Raw genomic sequence first — 21,920 nt, 5'->3', positions numbered from 1 at the left:
GCCGTTTGAATGGGTAGAAAATATGACCTCCAGTGCAAGAGCACCAGCTCACTTATTACTTATTGAAATCAAGGGCCTTCAAAGCGTCTAGAATGCACGCCGCACAAACAGAAGCCGATCGCGTTGCCGTGACGTCGCAGGTCTGTTGCATCAGTCGCTTCCTTTTTCGCTGGTTGTTCGGGCACTTAACGACAGCTCAGTGCCGCCCGGACGAATCTTTATACCTTGCACTGCCGTTCCGAGTATGCGACAAGCAAGCAGCTGAGTTCGTCACTTTCTAACAGCCCTGAAAGCACTGACACAAGCGAACACGCCACGCAGGCACGGCCATTACCTCCCGCAACCAGGAGCCCCCGCCGTCGTCTGCACCCCCAGGCGGCGCCTGGTGTCGAGAGTAGCGGCGCGGCTGACACTAGCGCTACGAGGCTAAGAAACATCTGGTCTTAGCAAGGTGGTGGGAAAGGGAAGTGAGGGTAAGGAGGAGAAATGTGAGGGTTACTAGGGGGGGAGTGAGGACCAAGACAGAGAGACAGAGAGAGAAAGAAAAAAAAGGTCACAGTTTTGCCGCAACGGCGAAGCAATGAATGCGATAGCAACAAATTGGAATCTAACGCGAAGAACGGAAAGCAACTCGAAATTGCCAGTGCGTCGCTCGAGCCCAAAGAACGCACACAGGACGAGCGCAAACTATCATGCGTCACAGCTCGATACTTGAAGCGCACTGCTAAAACATAAAGCAGGACGCACAAAACGAACGAACAGGTACACACAGGACGAGCGCGAACTAAATGTCGCAGTTGTTACTTATTTCTGTTTGAACAGCGCGCTCCTTTCGCAAGCGCGGCCGCTGCAGCGAACGAAAGACCTTCGCTGCGCTCCTCACGCCATCTCGCTGGCAATGAAGGAACGCTTATAAGCGCCTGCCGTCTCCGAGTCCGGCCAGCGGTAAAGGGTGTGTATATAACGCTCGCCGTTAGCACACTGGAGGATCGGCGTTTCGTGGCGTAGTGGCTAGCGCCACGGGCTGCGGAGCGAGAGGTCCCTGGTTCGATTCCGCGCCTCGGAAGCGTTTTTCTAAATTACTTTTCTTTGGGACTTTCATATATATATATATATATATACATACTTATATATATACGGGGAATGACGGCGACGGGGGCGGACAAAAACCAGCCGAGACTGTCCATATAATTGCTATCGCAATAAAAAGACACAGTTTCGCCGCAGGGGCGAAGCAATGAATGCGATAGCAAGAAACTAATGCTATACGAAGTGAGGCTCGCCAATGGATACTCTCAGTTTTAACAGCGCTCCGGTTGCAAAGGCGGCCGAAGCAGTGAAGGAACTAACGTGCTTCATGTGTCGAGCTGTGACACTTGGTAGTTCGCGCTCATCTTCTGTTTAGCAGTGCGGCGGTTTGGGCACGTTGGTATTCCATCCTGAAAAAACTATGAGCGCACAGAAAACATGGACGACTAAAAGACAGACATATGCACACACGTACGCGCTACTTGCAGATTGAAAAGAGCAGATTGAAAAGATGGGCGAAAAATGCGTAAGCATGCCGTCCATTGCACTAACAAAAAAAGAGTTTGAATATCTTGGTATGACAACGTAAAATTAAAAGTGTCATCTGGGGTGGGGGGGGGGGGGGTCGGGAGTTCGGCGCATATGGGCTGATTGTGTGCTATAAGTAGAAGTGGATCACAAGAATAAATTTTGTTGGAAGTAGTGCGTACGTGTGTGCATATGTGTGTCTTTTAGTCGTCCGTGTTTTCTGTGCGCTCGATCTTCTGTTTGTTCGTTTAGCAGCGTCCCTTGAGCTCGAGTGACTTTCGTACGCTCCGTAACATGAGCGCGAGCACCACGGTGAAAGCGTGAAACATCCCTCTTCCCCTCATCACGAGAAAACCGCGAGAGCAGACAGCGGAAGGGCAAGGTTCTCCCTGCGCAAATATAAGAAAAGAAGAAGCGAGCGAGCACGCCGACGACGACTTTTAAATGCGCACGTCGCGCTCCTCGCGCCATCTCGCTGGTAATGAAGAAACGCTTATAAGCGCCTGCCGTCTCTGAGTCCTGCCAGCGGTAAAGGGTGTGTATATAACGCTCGCCGTTAGCTAACTGAAGGATCTGCGCTTTCTGGCGTAGTGGTTAGCGCCACGCGCTGCGGAACGAGTGGTCGCTGGCTCGATTCCGCGCTTCGGAAGCATTTTTCTGAATTATTTTGCTTTGGGACTTTGATATATATATATATATATATATATATATATATATATATATATATATATATATATATATATATAAATATATATATATACTTATACATATATGGTGCATGACGGCGGTGACGGCGACGGCAAAATCCAGCCGAGACGGTCCATATAATTGCTATCGCAATAATAGAAACAGAGAAATAGATAGCAAGAAAGATAGAAGGCGGGAGACCGACTACAGAGAGAAAGAGAGATAGAAGGAAATAAGAAAGGGAAGAATCAGAGAAAAAGATAGAAGGCAAGAGACCGACTAAACAGAGGTAGATATATATAGAAACAATGACATAGAAGAGAAAAAAGAGAAAATAACAGAGAAAGACAGAGAGAGAAAAAGTGTGAAAGCAACACAGAAACACAGAAAAAATTCGCCGACGATTACGATAGTGACTAATGCGAATTCTGAGCGCAGCTTCCTGTTGAGGCAAGGCCAACCGTGTTTGAAGTTTCGGCTTTCCGCAAGGTATCGACTACGGCATAAATCATAAGTTTTGTGAAGTGGGACAGCGCCCACTACGCCATTATTCGTTTTCTGCGGATAATCGAGGTACCCGCTACACATCTGTAAGGTATTACGTGCACTTCATGGATGCTGCATGTGGCTGACGACGATGGCTGAGGACTTTGCAGTGGGTGGGAAGCATTAAACCGCACACTCGTTGCGTAATTAGCGTTGTGCGATGACTGGTTGTTATTTTACTCTTCTGCCTCGCTATATTATATAGGTTAACGCGATTCCTTGGCCGGCATGACGCCACATAGGTTCTTTTTGCAAATAATTTTCAAGCACCAGCGTGGCTCTGTGGTAGAATTTTTTTCTCATTTTACTTTTTTCATGTCTATCGGTTACATTTACATGTGTATGGGTTATGCCACAGACGGCGACGGCAACGGCGACGACGCTCAACGCAGGCAGGGGTGCCTAAAAGCTTTGCTCTAAAAGACAGAAGGCGAGAGACCGAATACCCAGAGAGAGACACAGCGAAACAGACATAGATAGAAAGATAAAGAGAAAAAAAGAGGAGTAGGGAAAGAATGAAACAAAAAGACAGAAAAACAGGAAAAGAAATAGATAGATAGAGAAAGAGAGAGAAAGCAACATACACCCACACAAAAAAAAAGAATATAGGAAAAGAAGACAGAGAAAGCATAGCTATATATGTATAGTACAATATAGCAAGATGTTACTTGTAATAATTGGGATATAAATGTGAAAAAAGTAAAGTGGACGAAAAGATCACTTGCCACCGGCAGGAACCGAACCTGCGACCTTCGAATTACGCGTCCGATGCTCTACCACTGAGCTACAGCGGCAGTCATCCCCCCGTCCACTTTATAGGGTATATGTGTGTATTTAAACCTAGGAGTGTTAGTCAGCGCCGATCGCAGCCATGGCGGCGAGTGTGGAACATTCTTTTTCTGCCTTTTTGGCGTCACGTAGCACGTGATCAGTTTACGAGCTGGCAGCTGACCAATAATCCCACGCATACTACCTGAATGCATCAAGTCTGCCAGAACGAGACCCTTGCTATGAATGAAGGAAAGAAGATGGCTTTTAAGGGCTCGTTTTTCAAAACTAACAGACAATATGCCAAGGCAAGTATAGGAATCATTAATATTGTGTATAACAAAGAAAAACGAGCCCTTGAAAGCCATCTTCTTTCCTTCATTCATAGCAAGAATAGTATCACGTGTTGCTTAGGAAAAACTATCATCTTCGTGAACCGGCACGCGCTCTCTTCGTTATCTTCTTCAACTTCGTCCTCTTCTTTCTCTTCTGCTTCGCTCCCAGAACACGTGCGCCGACTTGTTCACCGTTATTGCGATGCGACAATAACGGACGATTGGTTCCAGCTTGCCACACAGTACATAATAAATGCACTGCACAAATCCACCACCAGTCCAGCAGCTCTGCTGTGACCCAGCATTGCGCGACTTGGTGCAAGCTGCGCAATTTTTTAAAGACGATAGTCTTTCTTGGGGAACTTAAACGCAGAAATTTTGGTCTGTCTTTCTGTCTGTCTGTCTTTCTGTTTGTCGGCACGTCCCTCGATTCAGCCACTCGGCCAAAGCTGAACCACTTGCCCAAGGGCCAGCCGTCTTGAACTGGTGCAGCTGTTCATACTTGTGAACGTTGTCGATCAAAAAGTAAATATCATGCATATCTGAGGTGCAACATCACTAGGTAAGTATTAGGTGGCGTGTTCCTTTAATAGAAAATGCATACATACGTAATTTTAAGGACCCTAGTTTCTTAAGCTGCGCTGAAAATGCATAAGAATGGAAGCTTGAGCGAGTTGGTATGCGTTCATCTTTGTTGAAACAGCGCTCACTAGACGACGACGAAGTAAAAGAAGGCACAGGACAGGCAGCGCCTGTCCTGTGCCTTCTTTTCCTTCGTCGTCATCTAGTGAGCGCTGTTTCAACAAAGCTGAAAATGCGACTGCGCTGACATTTGCCTTCCTCCGTGCCCTTCGCACGAGCTCATTGTTGTGTTTCGGTTTCGGTTCTGTATTGCACTGTACGAATGCCATGGGTTGGTGTTGAAAAACTTTAGTTTTGAGAAGGCCAAGAAGGTGAAAAAAAATATTTAAAAAATGAAAAAGCAGCGTTGGGGGCGGCCTTCAGGCTGCCGGTTGTGGGCGCCGCTCTGGCGTTCCTGTTTTACCCAGGCGACGTGTGAATAAAAGAGTGTGTGGAGAGTACTCGTTGAGTACGGACGTTTCTCTGCTTCAGCGCTTCGCGCCAAACCGCATTTTCGGGCTGGCTGGCGTCCCCGCCGGTCGCGTTGGTCACCGCCGGTCTTCGCCTGCTGCTGCGCTGGGACTACCAGCACGCAACACAGCACTCATGTTTCCCGACGTATTGCCAGATGGCGTCCATATCTCACACAGCGCCTCTTCTATCGTCTTTACACGACATTTGCAGCGAAGCACGCAGATACGCGGCCAATTTTTTTTCTCAGTGAATCAGTAGAAGGTTGCCGAAATCAGATGAACAAGAAATTATTGCCACACTGGCCCCGCCATATCAGACACATAGCCCTGCCAGACGGCCGTTAAAGCCTCACACTTGAAAGATAAGCTCGCTATCTTCGTACGCGGCGTCACAGGGGAAGGAAACAAAGCACCCTTACTTCACGCAGGCAGCCTTCTTAAGCCAACCATTTGTGAAGGCATAACCACCATAACTTTCGAGATCGTTCTTTTTTTTTTCTCTCTCTCTGGGAAAGGCAGCCCATCACGAGACCCGGCGCTCGGCGGACCACATCCCGGTGTGCTTGGTTGCCGGTATACGTACTGAATAGATGCGCACTTTTTCCGGGAACTTTGCCAACCGCTCTATGTTTATTATCTCCCGATACACTTGTGCAGCTTCGATCGTTTTACAGCGAATCTGTTAGTCGTGCGTATAGGTCGGAATTGTTGTCTTCAATACCGAACGCGTACGCAAACATCACTCTCTTCCTGCACAAAACGTGTACTAAGCAGCATAATTAAGGCAAATGAACATGATGTTCAGCATAGCTTCGATAATTCCCGTTCAGGGAGGTTGCCGAGTGCAAGCACCAGCGGTGTGAAAACGCTGGATTCATTTGGCGATACAGTTCACCATCGGCGTCGGCAGCATTTTTCCTTTTAAAAGGGGGAAAACTCTTGAGTTTCTCTACGCAGGCGTTGTGGACGAGCTGGACACGCGGATTTTAATGCGAAAGCCTCAGATGCCTAAAAAAACGCGGATTGACCATCGGCGGCGTCGGCAACGTCAACAAGAGTGATGCGAAAAAGCATCCTCATGTGATGACGTCAGCACATGACGTAATCATGACGTCACAAATGGCCAGAGTTTGTGGCCTCGATTTGTGGGGGGGTCGATCCATCGACTTAGAAGAAAAAGATGTATTTCGCTTTCGTTTCGTCTTAGGCGAATTCAAAAGGGACTCTGTGAGTTTATGCTGCCGGCGAATGTTTCACCACTGTCTCTCGAAAAGATGCGCGGTAGGAACGTGCTTTCAGTCTAACGGAATGTTTTATACCTGTTTTTATACAAAGTGACCCTGTAACGCCTGTGCTAAAATACTACAAAACTGCGGTGATTACCTGGACAACGTGTAGCAAATTGTGGAAATGAGGCACGTGCCGTGCATACTGGTGACTTCATGGATCTATAGTATCAAGTGCACATTACAGACGCCCACCGCCGGGTTGCAGTAACATATGTGATTATTGCCTACACTTTTCTGCCCTGCAATGAAGTGAAATTTGCGGAAGACTGTGCTGGGAGCGGCCTTTTATTTTTACATGCATTATTCATTCAGTCGCACAGCTCACTGGACTCTGCACAGCAGCTGCGAAAAACTCTGCATGAATGTACGTCTCGCGCTCTTTGCTAGCCCCCATGCACTTGTCTTCGATAAGACAGAATCTTCTATCCTCCGCTGCATGGCCTCTACATCTCGTCTTTGTTTGGCTCTACTTCTACAACACTTAACCTGAATACACTATGCTCCCGAAAGCGTTTAGCCTTTCTTTTTGAGTGCATTGACAAGGAGGTGTGAAATAACCCTGCAGGCAGCTGTGGAGGCAGGAGTGGGCCGTTCGGACCTTCATCGCTGTACACGATTTCGGGCTTCAGACACACAAAGCTCTCCCGGTGAAATAACTGTCGCCAATAAACAAACAATAGAAAATAGGTTTGGCTACAGGTTACACAGAAGATAGAGACAAAAAAAAAAGAGTGAAGGGACGTTAACCAAGAAAAAGCTTCTGGTTCGATATCCTGCACGTGGGTTGTGGGAAAGGATGTTACTAAGAGTGAAACAGGAAAAAAAAATTTAAAATGCAGTAATAACTACAACTGATATAGGCTTTCATCGTGTCCTTGTGTCTCAAAAGCCGCAACATTGATTTGACGGTCTTCTGATGCCATGTGGATTGTCGTCTATGATGGAGGACTTAATCTTCCGACACTGGTTGTTCATCGAATTGATGAGCACAGTGGTGAATGAGCGTCTGTGTGGGCAGTGTCGGGCTTGCATCGAGGTCCACACGAACAATCCGTAGCTGATACTGTAGGATCGATACGCCACTCGTGTAAGAGAAGGGGCGCTCATTATTTTGCGCTGGTTGCTGCCCCGTATATTTTGCATTGAAGTACGCCAGAATTCAGGCGATATCGAGGTCAGTATTTAGAGCTTTCGGTGGTAAAAGCTCCCGCTCAGAATTCAACGGCAAAATTTGCGCCTTATAGGCATCGATCTGACCTCTTATGCATTGGGCATATTTGGCGAGGAGTGGCTTCATATTTCCTGAGCCTGCATGCCTGCAATAATGTTTTATCACTAGCTACACGGGGAGCAGCATCAATAAGAGGGTAAAGCTAAGGGTGAAGACAGCCAGAACTTCGCCTCTGTTTCTAGTGTTTCTATTACTGATTTACTCAGTTTTTCAGTCCCATTTTCACACTTATTTTTACGAGTTGCAGAATATACGTTAGTGTCGAGGAGGATAAGAAATGCCGCCATTAACAGTTCCGGTTATCAGTATCAGTATCGCGCTTTAGGAATGCTACGCAGTTCTTTAGCATATGGCTATGGCCAAATATGCACTATGAATAGTTGACAGAATGCAGTTACTTTGGCTTATGCTCAATGTTAACCAAATGTGCACAATGGATAAAAGGTCAGATCAGTGCCGATAAGAAGCAAATTTTGCCGCTTGATTCCTTGCCCTACTAGGGCTACACATTTGTCCACTTGGAGAGCAAAGAACAGCGATATGCAGCTTATAGCGCTGGTGCTTCATTGTTTTTATGTGTTTTATGCCGGGCTCCACCAAGACTTTCGCGACGCATTTCCGTGACGGAAATACGTCAGCAAAATGGACGCGATCAGATGGCAAAGAAAAAAACTAGAAGATAAAGTTCCGTTGACAGGAGTCGAAACCTCGACCTCTTGGTTCGCGATGATGGCTGGCGGGCGTTTAATCCACTGCGCTACTGTCCAACACATGAAGGAGGCTGCACGAACGCGCCTTTTATCTCTCACACTTTCCTCTCGCACTGCTCTTGGTTTGCGGAGTGGTGTCGCCGTCTGGAAGCGGTAGAGTGATGTAATGTGTGGTCTTCGTGACTAGCCCCGGCAACGCGCCGTTGCTACAACCGTCCCACTCGGCGCGTTTTCAATAAAAGTACAAATTTGTCAACGCTTCAACACACCGGGAGGTGGCGAATTTAGCCCAAGCCTCGCTCATGTCATCCATCTATACTAAAAAAAAAATAGCTCCCCGACGCTCGCCTGGCTGTCTCACCGCGTCCTCCACTCGCCCTATGAGAAATCATGGCCAGGCACGCGCGTCGCGTTTCTCTTCGCGTTTCGCGACGCTTTGAAGGAGTGCATAGCGAGTACCAGTGTTTATTATGTGCTTGTTCATGCCATCTTTGCGCGGGATTCACCGCATGCGGTGTCCAGGTATATGCTAATAACTTCAGCTACCGCAAGTATTAAATCATGATCATGGGCGTTACTCGTCGGGACGGAGTCGTGCCACTACGCGTCAACGTGGGTGCGTCAACGTGGATGCATCCACATCAAGCGGTGCTATATCTGCCAAACACCAATAGACATTGCACAAGCTCTCACACTTCAATGCAATAAACAATCAACTACTTCTGTGAAGACCCGTTTCACTTTCGTGTTATACCGATTCCTATGACTGAGGTAACAGCCATTTTCTTTTTTCTTTTTACGTTTTCCTTCGCACATGCGCCCTATCAGCGTCGCACAAGCGCTTGCGCCTCGTGTCTTCCTCGTTTTCCTTCGCTGCTCGCCCACGCACACAACGACTTCCTGAGGCGGCTTCAAATTACGGGCCACGTGTCGCTTGGAAGCGCTGCTCCGTTACATAAACCTTCCAATCAATCCGAAAAGCTCACCGCAGATTCCATACTATGTTTCACAGTGATACAGTGCTGCAGGCGCAGTGGAGTGGGAGTTGCAACTGACGTCAGCCCATCTGGAGAGCAATGATGCCAATATACGCGTGTCCGTGAGCCACGTGGCCCTGCGCGTCAGGGTGTAATCTGATCAGTTTCGATCACATTGTCGATCGCCAGGGGACTCCTCAGTGCGTCTTTTCCTGTAGTAGATACTTCCTATTTGGGAGCCACATATGGTCACATTGCAAGTGGCCTCCCCACCAGCCTCCGCTTGGGTCGTCATATTGTGGTACAGGTGGCGCGGAATGGTGAAGGTGAGAAGGTAAGGTTCAAGTTAATGCTTTCCACTACTTTGAAAATTGGCTCGCCGATAAAGGCTAACTGCACCATCACTAAATTCCACCGCAGTGTTTGAGGGCGTATCTGTCCAAAATGGCGCTAATTAAGTGCGGAATTTCGGCTAAGCGGATAAAGTTTCACCACTCATCGGCTTGAATGCCACTGTTAGGACGTGTGACCTGGAGTGAATAATTAGGAAGTTAATCAGTCAAACCTTTGGGGCGCATCTAAGCGTCCTTAGGGGAGGGAACGCACGTGAAGAAATATCTCAAGTCTGCTCAAGTACGCGGGTACCAGTGTGCTCAGAGCGCCGACCGTGTTGGATATTGCTGAGGACGTTAACGAATATTTTGTGCCCTTCGTCTCCGTAGTAGTTCTTGGAAATCTGGGAACCCACGTGGGTCTTCAAAACTTGTGTTAACTTTCTAGCACCACACTGCGATCTGCCTCACATGTTGGGCTCTTAAAGCAACCCAGCTGACGTGATGGCATTGCGGTACAGTATACACTATTATATATAGACTACCCTATGCATCTTTTAGATGCCTCTGAGTTCGTCTCGAGTGAAATTGTCACATGAGCCCACCGCGTTTTCATCGGCTCTTCAATGTCGGCTGTACCGTCCGTGTCCCTGACTGCACCTCAGACGTCGTCGTTTTGCACTTAAACCTACCACATTGTTTTAAATAAATGCTTAAGCTGTATATGCAGTCTTATCTGCCATGAAATGTCACGCTTAAACAGTTATTTCTCGCGTAGACCCGCACGTGTGCTACATTGACGGGTGACACTGCAGCTCCCGACATAGGTCGGCAAAAAATGTGGAGCTCACACAGACTCACTCATGGAATATATCTTGCCATTAGGGCTCACTCGGACTCAGACTCACCAAAAGTTTTCCTCAACCGAACTCACTCGGACTCAAACTCACCTAAATATTACTCAGTCGGACTCACTCAGACTCAGACTCACGACTCGACCTGAGTCTGAGTGAGTCGATTCATTAGTCTGTTAGCGTACAATTAGATTTTTTTATCAGGATGTCAACGCACTTAAACGCGAATGTCTCGCCTAATCGATACTCTGCGGTTCTCATTTTGACCTCATACCTCCACATACGAGTTATGAATAATTGCAAGCTAGTAAGGACATTTTTTATTGAAAGACGCGACTCACACGAGATATTTTTATCAAGAACTTCCTTTGAAAAATTTTGCGGGGGGGAGTTGTGGTCAAGGCACGCCTCTGATCAATAAATATTGAGCTGGCGTATGAACGCTGGTGCGTTGAAGTATCTGTGAGTAGAAGTGAGTATCAATGTGAGCCACCATAAGGTTGATAGTAAGGCTGAAGTTGAGTAGCTATCACCATAGGTCGGCAAAAAAATTTGGAGCTCACTCAGACTCACTCATAGAATATATTTTGCCCTTGGGGCTCACTCGGACTCGGACTCACCAAAATTTTCCTCAACCGGATTTACTCGGACTCAGACTCACTAACATTTTTCTCAACCGAACTCACTCGGGCTCAAACTCACCAAAATATTACTCACCCGGATGCACTCAAACTCAAACTCACGGCTCGATCTGAGTCTGAGTGAATCTGAGAGAGTCGACTCATGAGTGAGCTTGCCGACCTATGGCTCCCGAGCATGCGCAGGCAAGTTCTGTGTATAATTTGTTTTTCCGCCGCAGTGCAACCAGGTGCAACCTTTCAGTTGATAGTCGTGGTTTGTCTTTGTTTCCTATCTCTTGTGTCCGCGTGTACACACCTTAATTTTTCAAGCGAGGCTTCTTATGAGTTACACATCTCGGTGGCGGCGTTGGCGTACGCGAAAACGCCCGGCACCGGCGCGGGAACGAATCGTTACTTTATAATAATAATATCTGGGGTTTAACGTTCCAAAACAACGATATGATTTTGAGAGACGCCGTAATGGAGGGCTCCGGAAATTTCGACCACCTGGGGTTCTTTGAGGTGCACCTAAATCTAAGCAGACGGGCCTCAAATCGTTACTTCGGCGTACAGAAATGCGGCCCCCCGAATATGCACCGGTCACATGCGTATTTGTATGCGCCGTTTTCCAATAATCGATGCTCTCTCGATCGAAGGCTTGTCGGCGATCAGCCGTTTCTGGTATGGCAATCTGATCGTTTATCGAGGTCATTTGTTATTTCACATTGCCACATTTCGTTGTTGCCTGGATATGAACGCTCGACCTCACTGTCCGGTGCCGGCGCCGGAACGTGAGTCATTAGGCACGATGCCTACTGCGCAAGCGTAGTTGGCATCGTGCCTACGCAAATAAATAAATAAATAAATAAATAAATAAATAAATAAATAAATAAATAAATAAATAAATAAAGTAGTAGGTCAGGCATGCGCACGCCAAAATTCGCTGGCTCCCATTTTCCCGATAGGAGAAGGGCTCCTGAATTTTTTTTTAGGGGCGAAGCTCCTTAAGGCGGCACCCGTTCGTCCCTCGTAGTCGTCGTCGTCGTAGTACTAGTAGTAGTAGTAGTCGTAGTCCGTAAAAAGTCTTACGCTTTGACCTCCAAGGTGGTGCCGGTGGGAGGTTTTTCCTGTGCGTTGTTGAACAATAAAAAATTCGCAGCGTGCGCGTTAACTAAAAGCCGAATTCTTCTGTCTCTCATTCCCCATTAGCAGCCATTGGCATGTTCCAGTAGGAAACGTTAGTAGAAGTAGAAGTGTAAGTGTTAGCTAAAAGCCGACTTCTTCTGTCTCTCATTCCCATTAGCAGCCATTGTTTACCTCCAAGGTAGTGCCTGGTGAGATTTCTCCTGTGCGTGATTAAACAATAAAAATTTTGTTCAAAACGCCGTTGATTGATGAAATAAACCAACGAAAGACGCCAGATGTTTTGTAAAAGCAAAACGAAAGAACGCCAGATGTTTCTAAAGCAAAACGAAAAGACGCCAGCTGCTTAACGAAAGACGCCAGAATTTTCTAAAGCAATGGTTTTCTAAACAATGAAAATTCACAGCGTACATGTAAAATTAAAGTAAGCTGCAAGTCGTCATAACTCATCGAACCTTAAGTATAAACGCGCCCGATCTCACGTCGGTGATGATGTACTGGGCAGAATTCACGGAAGATTCACGGTTTACCGATGAACCTCCGCAGCTTCGCCCACTCATCATCATTCACTCCTTGGATATGCTGTGATTTTTTTTAGCACTGTGGATTCCCATCAACTACCTCAATATTCAGTTGCTCTAAGCTTCATTTATAGTACACTGAGCGCCTACCGTGTTCTTCTCCCTTATCTGTACGCTCCTGTAACAGTGCAACATTAAGTTTCATAACTGTTATCGGTATACGCCACGCTAGGATTATGTCTAAGAACAGAGCGTTGGGCGGTTTTAGGATTATGTCTTGGTTATGTCTTGGAAGCGACGCGCTGTCGACCTATTGTTGGGAAATGATCTAATTAAGATTTAGAGCAATTGTTTCAGGGAAAGAGACCTGGTAATATGGAGACCTGCAAAACTGCCCCTTATCTTCACTAAGCTTTTCAAGCGCGTTTCGCATACGTAGCTACTACACTTCGTCCCGTTTGCATGTGGCGTTCGCTGCCAAACGACGCATTCAGTAGCAGTGAATATCTCCAGAGCTAGCCTAGGTTTAATGTTCATGCACAGATACGTAACGAAGTGGAAGGCAAGGCAGCCACCACCGGAATGTATGCAACGCTTCATGCGGAGGTTCTGGGTTCGACTCTCACCGGCATAGACGTTGTGGTCTGTAATTTTTTGTCTTATTATATCTAAATTTCAGTTTTTTAAAAAGTAAGTTTCCTCTGTGGTTTTCTTGGCGTCATTTTTCTGAGTTTTTGATTCGATTCTTAGCAACAAGATGGAAAGGAAATGAAGCCCCTTTCGTACGCATATGCAACAACAGTGCCCAATAGCATAGCTTATGCACTCTTCTGGATAATTAGTGGGTCGTTATTGACCTCGGGATGCGTGAACAGTATTGAAATGGTGAAATGTGGGGAGAAAACCCTCGAAGTTTGGGACCGTTAACCCCTGCTCGAATTTAGCTGCTCGGTTACTCACCAGTCGCACGCGATGTATTTTTCTTTTAAGTGCGGAGCACTTTAGGGGCCCGGGCTCTCGTTTGCTGTCGTATGCTGTCATCGCTTGGCGTAACGCAGGCAAAACCACGTATAGCATAGCCATCTGTAGCATATATTGAGCGCGCGCTCGCGCCTAGGAGAAGTGTACTTCCTCTTCTTCTTCGAGCGCCCTGATGATGATATCAAGTGGGGAGCATTTTAGGGGCCCGGGCTGTCGTATGCTGTTGCCGCTTGGCGTAATGCAGGCAAAACTACGTATAAAAATAGAAAAAAAAAGACGAAGCAAGCGAGAAATAGAAAGAGAGAGAAAGGGAAAAAAATGGGAAGAAAAATAGAAATAAGAAGAGAAGAATCTGGAAAAGAGAAAAAGAAAGAGAGAGGAGGAAAGAAAGAGAAAACCGAAGAGAAACGAGGAAGGCTGCCCAGCTCCGCACTTCCTTCAGGCTCGGCACCACCAGTGCGAAGCTCCCTTACTTTTTTCTGATTCCTTTTCTACTAACACATCGCTTGCCCGCTATATATACCCTGCCCAGAATGATACGGCTGCTCTCCCTTCATCACGATTCACCACGGATAAATTGCCCCCTATACGTAATTCTTATGTCGCGTGCAATATTCGCCAAACGAGAGATAATGCGGCGCACGTCAAAACGTTCGATATCGATGAGAGACGACCTCAGCGTGACGTCTAGGTGTCCTCGTGACACACTTACGAAGTCAGCTGTGGCCGTACGCATCACTCGACATAAAAGATTGCCCAGCCGGCCCACTATATAAAAGCCTCTGTATAGACGTGGCGACGCGCTGGAAAACAACTCGCTGTTACGCCGTGGAACCTTTCGCGCCCAGACATGTAGCGAACAAAAAGCGTGAAAGCGTGTCGTGCCTTGTGCGCGTATATATATATAGGCGACCCGTGATCATCACTTGCTGATCGTCGAAGCAATATGTGGTGGGCAGCACGTTGAAACCTGCCACACCAAATAACTAATGCCGGGTATCATCATTTTCGATGAGCTGGGGTTATGCGTTCAACGCCGCGGCTGTGCTGGATTAGTAGGCAGCCGTTAAAGTGATCGTAGATAACAAAATAGAAAAGCGTTCCCGCAACTTTTCAGCTCATTATTGGGCATTTCGTAACGTAGTCACTAGGGGCGCAACGATGGCCCCAAGTATGACGATCACCGTCGATACCGAGGGGCCCATGCGTATAAGACATAATTGCTGCTAATAAGACTTACGCGAGGTAGGGAAGAAACACAAATGCGACGACACGGGCGGCACGTGTCGTCGCGTTTGTGTTTCTTCCCTGTTTCGCGTGTGTCTCATTAGCGGCAATTGCGCCTTATTCCAAGTACCAACTCGGCCACGAACAACTTGTTCTTCCCGTGCATATTAGCTCCGGCGACACGCTGCTTAAGGACATGAGCATGGCGCCTTTTACCTATTTGCGGCAGCTCAAAGGCGAGCCGCGGTTTGCCCCCAGCGGCCTGCGCCAGACAGGTGCGTGCTGAAATCTGCAGCCGCACCACGGGGGGGCCTCCTCGAAGTGCCGCCGGCTCGCTCATCAGCGCGTCTCGATTGATGTCACGACAAAAGGTGACGCAAGGAAGCTTCAGACAAGCATGTATGCAACACACGTGGGGCGGCTGCCGTTTGTGCGTTAATGGAGACTTGGAAGAATGGTGGGGCGCCAAAGCATGGCGCAACCTGTCCCCCCTTGCACCGGGACAACGTCCGCATTGTCACCAATGTCGGCTCGTGCAACGACGCTGTTTTCCCGCAAGGCCAGAAGGTCTGTTTGTAGTTTATTGCACGTCACGAATGGTGTATGTTATTATGTACCGCCCCTTCAGGTACACGCAATGCCGCTCTGCCGCGGCACCCAAATTAACTTGCCGGCCCCACGCATCAACAATCGATTTCGTCCATAAAAGGTGCGTTTTGCCCAGTAGTCAGTATAGTAATAGGCTGTATGCTTACTGACGTGCTGAAATTTTACAAGTTCACCTCTTCGAACGAGTGCGCTTAGTATTTTCGCGTTTTTTACGCCAAGGTAGACTCATATAATTCAGGTGTAGTGCAGCGTGAGAAAATTGGTATTTCAAGATACCTATATGCGCGGCATATCGCGATCTTTACAAGTTCCGTTCTTGTCCACCAAGTATATCGTATTGTTCAGAGCGGTCAAAAGCTCCCGGGGCTTCCGCTTGGAAATAAGCAACAAGGAGGCCTTTTATGCCACGAACTTCCTTTACAGAAGAGCTGTTATGCTCGATGTTTGTCGTGTCGTAAATAGAAAATTATCATCATCGTCAACCGGCACGCGCTCTCTTCGTCCTCTTCTTCCTCTTGTGCTTCGCTCCCAGAACACGTGCGCCGATTTGTCCGGCGTAGGATGCAATAACTCTGATGGGCGAAAGAACGAGTTCAGGGAGAGAGAAAGATAGATAGAAAGAAAGAGATGGAAAAGGGGAAAGAGAGAAATTCTTGGCGAGGCGAGATTCCAACCCGCGTACCCACGATCGGAAGGCGAGCGTCGTAACCACTCGGCTACCCAGACTTTTTTCTTTCTTTATTGCCAGTTTTCGATATGTATCATGACACAGAATTCATGAGAATAAAATATACTCGCCCAGGTCTGGACGTTTTAAAAAGGGTTAAAAGAATGCCAGTACAGCCAGCCACCAAAACATTTTTCTTTAAACTACACACAGGTACAGAACACGTTAAAACTTTTCTAGAAAAACGTGGTTTCCACATGCCATGGAGAGCTGACTGTCTAATTTGTAAAAAAAACCTGGAGATATAGATCATGTATTCATTCACTGTTGGGAAGGGGTCTACTTCTGGGACGTGCTACAAAGGACGTTGAAAAAGGAGCTACCCATAGATCCCCATGACATCAGGTTTAATTCTGCCCATGTAGATGACGATGATGGACTTCCGTGCGACCAGATTATGCTTGTGGGCCTCCACTGTTTATGGCGCTCAAGGATGGCGTGCTACCATTTTAACCCGAATGCCCGACCGGCGCGTGTTTATTTTGGTCAATCTGTATACAGCGCTATCTTGAAGTGCTGAAATTGCAACAGCTGTACCTGAGTGGCTGGCCAGGGTCGAAACCGTGAGAGAACTCTAGAATTTTAAAGCTACTCGGCTATCCAGGCACGCGAGCAAAGCATAGCATAGCCTTGTATAGTATAGTATAGTTAGGGGGTGGGAAAGGGATGTGAGGGCGAGGAGGAGAGATCTGAGGGTGATGAGGAGGGAAAGAGATAGAAAGAAAGAGAAGATAGGGAGAAAGAGATAGAAGGCGAGAGAACGTCTACAGAGAGAGAGTTAAATAGATTGAACGAAAGAGAAAAATAGTGAGAAAGAAAGGGAAGAAAGAGGGAAAATGATAGAAAAAAAAGGAATAGGCAGAGAAAGAATAAGATAGAAAGAAGCAGACAAAATTAAAGGTAGAAAAAAGGTGTGGTGGTGGTGGTGGTGGTGGTGGTTGTGATGTTGCAGCAGGCGGGGTTAGCCTGGCCTACATGGCCGGCAATTGTTCCGCCTGAGCATCTCCTGTATTGTATGTGTCTGTCACTACGTGTTGGACAGCCCAATGTCTCGCAGCAAGACCATCAAAATTCGTTGCACGATCCTCCTCGTTGCCGCGGGCCCTTCAGGAAAAATGACGTCTTCAAATGTCCGGTGCCTATGACAACCTTTTTGCAATCTGCGGACCATCGCTGCTCTTTCCACATCAAACTGTGGGCAAAGCCAAATAAAATGTTCAATGTCCCCGATGTCACCACAGAAGGCACAAAACGGGGAAGCGTATTGCCCAGTCATGAATGACCAAGCCGGGATGAATGCGGAGCCGGTTCTTATGCGGTACAACGGCGTCGCTTGTCCTCGAGAAAGTCCATGGATTACACATGCTTGGTGTGGAAACTTGTAGATCGCCTTGAAATGGTTGCGTGTCACATCTTTGTTGTTCTGGTAAGTCTTAGGAGCTCTTACTTTGGGAACACATGTCCGCGCTTCGCATGCAAGGGCATCAGCCTTTTCATTGTCTTCAATGCCGACTTGGGATGGGATCCACTGAAACTTTATATTAAGGCCCTTGCCAATAAGGTGTGTAATGAGTGCCAGAGATTATTATTGCCTTTTGAACTTTTCCTGAGGTGGGCCGCGATGCACTCTTCGTAGCGCCGTCTTGGAGTCCGTCAGCACTACAACATCTCGTGCAGAAAAGGATCGCAATTTTCGCAAAGCCGCAGTTATTGCAGCGCTTTCTACCGTTGTGGACGAAACCACACGATCCAGCTAGGCGGCCCTATCATGACACGCCAAGGCAGGGTATGCAGAGAGCCGCTGCGCAGCTATCGGTTTGTGTGCACACCGATCCGTCGGTGTACACTTGGGCCGCGGTACATGGTGCTCAAGTGGTCCAGCACAAGAAACTTTGCATCCGCGGCTGGAATGGTGCGTTTCGCCGGTAGCTTGGGTACACTGAAGTTACAGGCAACAGCCACAAAAGACCATGGCGGGTCCATAGGGCTCGGTTTAGGCGATTTCAAGGCTAAATATCGAACTGTTTTCAGCGCCCCGTTGAAGTATGAGCCAGTTCTTGCTTTTTAATGCTGCCATGGCCAGCCTTCCTGACGCTCCGAACGTATAGCTCTGAAAACAGTTAAAATATCCATCTACGCCGATGACATCTGCATTTGTATCTCGGGATACCAACACAAACGTTTGGGCCGGATAGCACAGGGAGCCATTTCAATCATTGAACGTCACTTGTCGACACTTGGCCTGTCTTTATCAGCGGAAAAATCGGCCTTCATGCTCTTCCCGGGAGTGAGACGGAAGTCAACACGTCTGTCACTGAATATTCGAGGCCACTCAATTCGTTGTGCAACAAGTGTCCATTTCCTGGGCGCTACCATCGACAACAAGCTACTATGGCGACATGCGGTTGATGGTATAGTGACTGCATCAGTGCGAATGATCAACGCTCTTCGTCGCATGGCAGGGGTACGTTGGGGCAACAGTCCTATGTCTATGCTTAAATTGAATGCTGTACTCATAACAAGCCGCATTCTTTATCAGCTGCCGCTAATATCACCATCACCGAGCCAGTTCGCACGCTTAGAGGCAGTGCACAGAAAGGGTCTTCGCTTGGCGATGGGAGTTCCTCAGGCGGCTTCAAGCAAGAAGGTCACCAATGAAACCGAGTCTCTTCCGCTCAGCCTTTTGGCGTCTCAGGGCTTGTTGACGCAGTTCTCAAGACTGGGAGAGCCCTTCGCAGGCACGGCGCTTCTCCGGCGGCTAAGAGCAAGATAGAAAAAAAGTGCAAGCATAGCCATGTATAATATAGTATAGCAAATGATGGGAAAGAGAGAGGTGAGAGTGTAAAAGCCTAGCCAAGCCAGGAGCAGCTAGGTGCCCACCAGCTCTGTTGTGACCCGGCCTTGCGCGACTTAGTGCGAGCTACGCTAATTTTTACAGCGAACGCTGTTATGAGATCATTTCAGCGGCCGTTTTTGCCGCCGTAGTTGTCCGCCGCCGCCGGTGTCCGTAACCACTATCGCTCGAAATAAGAAAAAAAACACGAAATAAGAAAAAATTCCAGGATGCAGCGAGGTTCGAACCTGGGCCCCCTGCGTGCTAGCCCAGTATTCAACCTCTGATCCATGCCGGTGCTTGAACCTGCGTTGCAAAAAAACCCTATACAGGCGTGATGTCGGGATGGAACCAGATTAACATATGCAATATAGCGTGGTAGAAGAGTAAAATAAGCAGCAAGCGTCGCACAACGAGAATTATGTAACCAGGCGCCACACAATGCGCATTGCACAACGAGTAGGTTGTTGAATGCTTCCAACCCATTACAAAGGGCTCCGCCATAATTCTTCATCGTCATCAGGCACAGCATCAACAAAGTGCGCATAATGCCTTACATGCGTTTAGCAGGTACCACGGCTCTCCGTAGAACGACGAAAAATGGCATAGTGCCTGCCTCCCTACTTGTCAAAAATTACCATGATTTATAGCGTAGTGGGTTCCTCGCAAGTGCACTTGTATTGGTTGCCAAGGAAGCCCATAAGCGCACGATCCATTTCCTCGGGGTCTCAATAAAGTTCTTCGCCCCCCCCACCCCCCTCTCTCTCTCCCACGTCAACGTATGTTATACAGCATGGCGGGAGAGGGAAATAGCGACCGGGCGTCAGCCAATGCAAATTACATAACTGGTGGGCCGTTTAATTACAAAGGGCTGAGGCATAATTCATCGTCATCAGTCGTCGCGTCAACAAAATGCACATAATGCCTTACGGACGTGTAGCTGGTACCTCGCTTCTCCGCACAATGACGAATAATGACTTAGTAGATCCCTCCCAACTTCACAAAGATTGTGATTTATGGCGTAGTGGGTGCCTTGCTAGTGTACTTGTATTAGTAGCCCCAAGAGAGCTTACAAATGGCTCTATAAACGCTGCTCTTCCAGCTTTCGCTGTGACTGTGCTGCGGTTTCAGCGCAGGCCTGGTGTTTTTTATCTTTACTTCACTTCTTAAAAATGAAATTCAACTTTTCTTTTTTCATCTTTAGACTCAAGTCGACAGAAGTCTGATCACTGCAGCTCAGTGGTGTGATAAAGTTGGCTTTCTGGTGGAAATTCGAGCGAAGTTGTCGTTTGTCAGCAACTTAATTGATCCACCCCAAACTGTTCACTAAAGGGTTTGGTAGCCCTGGGATGGTATTATGTAATAGTCCACTTAGTGGACGGTCTCTTTCTGCGTGCTCTGACTGGCTTTACCTCGAAAGCCAGCCAATCGTGACTGCCGGCTCCGGCTTCTATCCAATCAACGCAGGCTGAAATGGACAGCCCACTTAGTGGACTCTTACAGAATACCAGCCCTGGTTGCTTCGTAGCCTTAAAAGCAAACAACAGACTTCGTCACAAAACGAAAGAGAGATGGCATTCACGTTTAACAGCAATCCCGGTGCTTGTGGAAAGGCTGGTCGAGCAGGTTACCACTGATTATGTCTAAAGCATGCGGACTGCGTACCATATACGCTCGTGTATTTCAGGGGCACATCTCATGGGCGTGTTTGTGGCATACGCATGTCATTGCCAGGCCCCGGCCTCACGTGAAAGCCCCTTTATCGCAGGCGTAATGCAATGGTTACGAGCAAGCGCGCCACATCATCTCGCCCTGTGGTAATGATGTTTACGTAAGACGGAACCAATTCGCGCCGCTGCGTTCGCGTCTTTCTTATTTTTGAGTGCAGAAGTTCTGGCTTTCGCCTTAAGGGAAATGCGCTTGCGCGCAGTGGGTAGCGTGGTCACCGGAAGGCCCCAACCCGCGTCTCAATAATAACAAAGAGGTCGGTCCGGGTTGCGAACAAAAGCAGCTACACGACGACAACCCGTCTGGAGAATGAAATGGCTGCAGCCCGCGGTTTCGCTGGGCCGTTGTAGTCGTATGGGCATCTGCGCCGTAACTGCTCTTGCGAGCATTAGCAGTGAGGCAGGCCTTGCGTAAACCAGGCACAAAAACATCGTAGTAAGTACGTTAGAAATCCGACTGCAGGAACTCCGTGACGACGGTGGTACTATGTAATACCGGAGTACACTACACTCCTATCAAGAGATGCGTGAGGCGGGGGGGGGGGGGGGTGAATCTTTCGGCATGTCCTGGTGGTGGACTGCACGTACAGGCGGGATTACCATCACTGATGCCTGCGATTCCCTCCGCTTGAGCTTCCCTTGCAGTCCCACTGTGGTACTCTCCGCAAGTCCAGTAAATAAGTATCTCAGGAACACAAGGACGCATCCTTCCGGTCAATAACGATTTCTTCTAGGAACACTAGATGTTGCATGCAGGCAAACATGCAGAACAGAAGGCATTTGTTACGCTGGTTCTCGAGAAGATTCACCACGGTAACCTGAGCACGATTGCAGAAAGTGTTAGATGTCTCCTGTTTTGTCACATGAAGTGTACAAACCGGTACTTCCGGTCTGTAGTAACCATGCTGTCGTACACTGGCGTAGTCAGGGGGAAGGGGGTTAAACACCCTCCTCCCCCGAGATTTTTCAATTTTGCATGTGCCTATGTATACACACACATACAAATGCACGCATGAACATACGTAAAGTGTGTACTGACCCCCCACTCGGAAGAAAATTCTGGCTGCGCTATATATACTGCTGTCATATACCGGAAGACCATACTCTTATCTGGCTTAGTATAGGCTCCCTCTCGACTAAACATCGCATCTA

At 47.8% G+C, this 21,920-nt stretch overlaps 1 non-coding gene across 1 annotated transcript; it reads right to left on the bottom strand.

The window, feature by feature from the left end:
• Positions 1 to 3,512: 3,512 nt before the first annotated feature.
• On the bottom strand, positions 3,513 to 3,584 carry Trnat-cgu (transfer RNA threonine (anticodon CGU)). The gene has a single exon. It is a non-coding gene; the product is annotated as a tRNA-Thr (tRNA).
• Between the last annotated feature and the right edge of the window lie 18,336 nt (positions 3,585 to 21,920).

The sequence above is a fragment of the Rhipicephalus sanguineus genome, chromosome 1 (assembly GCF_013339695.2).
Source record: "Rhipicephalus sanguineus isolate Rsan-2018 chromosome 1, BIME_Rsan_1.4, whole genome shotgun sequence".
In the NCBI taxonomy this organism is placed as follows: domain Eukaryota; kingdom Metazoa; phylum Arthropoda; class Arachnida; order Ixodida; family Ixodidae; genus Rhipicephalus; species Rhipicephalus sanguineus.
This window is presented reverse-complemented; position numbering and strand designations above follow the sequence as displayed.